At 41.2% G+C, this 3,571-nt stretch overlaps 1 pseudogene; it reads left to right on the plus strand.

The window, feature by feature from the left end:
- Positions 1-822: 822 nt before the first annotated feature.
- On the plus strand, positions 823-1,876 carry LOC102849443 (annotated as a pseudogene).
- Positions 1,877-3,571: the final 1,695 nt, after the last annotated feature.

Here is a 3,571-nt window from a genome sequence, read left to right on the forward strand (position 1 = left end):
TTCTGCATACAGGTTGAAAAGGTATGGAGATAAGATGCATCCCTGGCGTATGCCCTTCCCAATTTTGAATCATGCAGTGTTCCCGTGCTCTGTTCTGACGACTGCCTCCTGGCCCAAGTATAGGTTTCGCATTAGAACTATCAAGTGTTCTGGGATTCCCATTCTTCTCAGAGTCTGCCACAGTTTGTTATGATCCACACAGTCAAATGCCTTTGCATAGTCAATTGTTCTTCTGTTCAAAGGCTGAAATATATGCTATAATTATGTTGCTCTCCAAACATGAGGAAACTTTGAATGTTGTTACAGATTCACAATATGCTGAATTTTACTGTAAAAAATATTTAAACTGCTTATCAGATGCATATGGGTTACAAGAATTATTTTTTGCTTTACAAAAGTTACTTCATCAAAGATCATTTCCTTTATATTACACACATTAGAGACCATCAGGTCTCCCAGAACCAATGGCACAAAGAAATTATCACACTGACCGACTGCTAGTAGGATCATTGTTTTCTGCTAACAAAAAACGTGAATGACATCATACAAATGCTCAAGGGCTAAAAATGAAACATGATATGACACGGGAGCAAGCTAGAAATATTTTTAGGGAATACTCCACATGTAACCAGCAGCTTCTTCACAGAGGTTTCATAGTACCGGGAATCCAATGTGACACCTCACTGTGGAAGTAAAAGAGTTGATATGTGAGGGAGGGACCCGGGACCCGGGGCTTGGGTAGGCCTGGCGGCGTGCCCTCAACGTAGTGGGCATGAGTTGGAGACAGACCCTGCTGCAACGCGCGGAGCCAGGGGCAGAGTCATGGCAGATTACTGGAAGTCACAGCCAAAGAAATTCTGTAATTACTGCAAGTGCTGGGTAGCAGATAATAGACCTAGTATTGACTTTCATGAAAAAGTAAAAACTCCTAAGAAAAATGTGGCAAAAAGGATCAATGAGATTAAACAGAAAAGGCGTCAAAGGAGTTTGCTGCAATGGAAGCGGCTGCCCTGAAAGCATACCAAGAGGATTTGAAAAGGCCTGGCTTAGAGTCAGACATTTCAGAACCAAGTGTATCACCAGTAGCCAGTACCACTCCACCCACCTCTACATCAAATCAGCCAAAAGAAAAGAAGAATGACCCTCCCAAGGGCAGATGGGTAGAAGGCATAACCTGTGAGGGTTATAATTACTATTACTATCTTATCACAGGAGCATCTCAGTCGAAAATGTCTGAAGGACTTGAAGGAAACTTAAAAAAGACAGTGAAACTTGTTTGGGTAGAATGCTTAAGTGAAGATGGTTATACATATTATTATAATACTGAAACAGGAGAATTCAAATGGGAGAAGCCTGATGATTTTATACCATACCCTGGGGATGAGCTTTCTAGTAAAATCAAAGAAAATGTGAATAACAGCCTCAAAACTTCAAAACCATCAGATTCACAGAGTGATTCTGAAGAACAGAAGAAAATAGAAGGTGGTGCCTCTACAAAAACACAGAAGCTAACAATAAAGTTTAAGGAAAAAAAATAAGAATAGTGTTGAAGGAACTAAATTAACATCCAGAAAGAAAAAATTCTGCCAGAAAAGGTTTCATCAGGTCCAAAGGAAGAAAACCCCAAAGCAGTTAAAAAGCCAAACCCATAAGGAGAATGGCAAGAAATTAAACAAGAGATTTAGAACTTCCAAGCATTGAAAAGTATATGTCAACTACAGTAGCTGATGGTGGTGCTGAATGCAGGGTGGTATTTAAAGAAAAGACAGTCACTTCTCTTGGCATTGTGGCAGACGGAGTGGCTCCAGTCTTCAAAAAAAGAAGAACTGAAAATGGAAAATCTCGAAATTTAAGGCAACGAGGTGACAATCAGTGACTTTAAAGAAAGCTTGTCTCCAGAGGCATACCCCCTGCACTGCTTCAGAGTGCTGGTGGGTTCTGCTGCATCTGACAGCAGTGAACACTCGTTCTCATATGGGGCACGTGTTTGGTCACCTGGGTGAGATTGCTCTCGGTCCCTTCTTGACCGTGTCAACTTGTCTGTTATGTGGCACTCAATATACTCAGCCTTGCACTAGTGCTGTTTGTGGGCTTGGCTCCCCCCAAGACTGTTAGCTCTTAGAAGACAGGGTGGCCCTCGGCAGCTGCTCTGCTTCCGATCTAGTGCAGTGCCTTGCGTCACATAGTGCAATAAATACCTGTTAATGACCAAAAAAAAGCTTGTCATATATACTTTCTGGACAAAATAGGGACCATGCACCTTGAGCTTTCTTGTGTTTTTATTTTTAAGAGCTTTGAAGCTAAAAATTTTATTTTAAATTTTATTTTATTTATTTTAAATTATATTTTATGTAAATTATAATAAACCTTTTTCATGTGAAAAAAAAAGAGTTGATATGCGTAAAGCACTTGGACAGCATTTGGCACAAAATGAGTGCTGTGTCAGTGTGGGCTACAGTTGTTCTCTTCTCTGCCCCTTTCCTTTGCCCTCATGCCCAAGCTAAACCAAATATTTCCACTGTTATAGCCTATAGATTCCCCAGCATAGTTACAGCCGGGCCACAGCTGAGATCAGAGTCCAGGCAAGGACTGAGCACCCTCTGCAAACGGAGAATTCCGCCCAGTCCCCCCCAGAGGAGATACTGGATGCCCTCTGCAAACAGAGATTTCCACCCAGCCTCCCACCCAAAGGGACATCATGTCTGGGCTTTGGTCTTAATTTAAAGATTAAGCTTACCCATTTTTATGCTGGCAACACTTAAGTAAAAGGAAAAATATAGTCTCCAGAGATTGAACCTTTTTGAGGATGACTGACCTAAACTAAATAAAAACCATAGGGAGACTAAGAAAAGGGGCCTTTTCACAGTGCCATGCTGTGAGAGGACCTCTGCCTTAGCCTTTCCTCTTTTTCTGAACTCATTTCCCCGTGTCCCTGCTTTATTTCTGCGTCAGGTTTGCAACAATACCCCACTCTACTTGCTCTGTCACTGAGCCCTCTGATGGTTATTTCCTTCCTTCTGCTTAAAGTCCTCTTGTTCATATCTTGTTTGCTCTCTAGCTCCCTCAGACCTCACCTGAAATGTTACTTTTTTCAAAGAATCCTTTTCTGATCTTTAGGCCAAAGCAAATCTTTGACCAAAAGTTCCCCAAACTTCTCTGTTTTCCATCACAACCCTCAACATGAATTATTTACAACAAGCACTTGTTCAGGGTCTTTCATGACAATGCATAAGCTCTGAGAGGGTAGAGGTCAAATCTGCCTGGATCTTTGCTGGACCTCAGCACAGTGCTTAATACCATTTAAGAATTCTATAACTATTTGTGAAATAAGTGGTTGGATGAATAAGGAACAAAATATATGAAAGGCCTATACAAATTGTAAAATCCTATGCAAATATTACATAAGTCCCAAATCAGATGAGTATTAGATAATCTAGTGTGAATAACACATTGTTTTTGTTGTTACTGTAATGTGCCGTCAAGTTGCCTGTGACTCATAGCGACCCTATGTACAACAACTCTGAAGCCTGCCCTGTTCTGAGTCAGTCTCACTGACTCCAACACACCTACC

Source organism: Elephantulus edwardii, unplaced genomic scaffold (genome assembly GCF_000299155.1).
Source record: "Elephantulus edwardii isolate Elephantulus edwardi_28Jun2011 unplaced genomic scaffold, EleEdw1.0 scaffold00037, whole genome shotgun sequence".
In the NCBI taxonomy this organism is placed as follows: domain Eukaryota; kingdom Metazoa; phylum Chordata; class Mammalia; order Macroscelidea; family Macroscelididae; genus Elephantulus; species Elephantulus edwardii.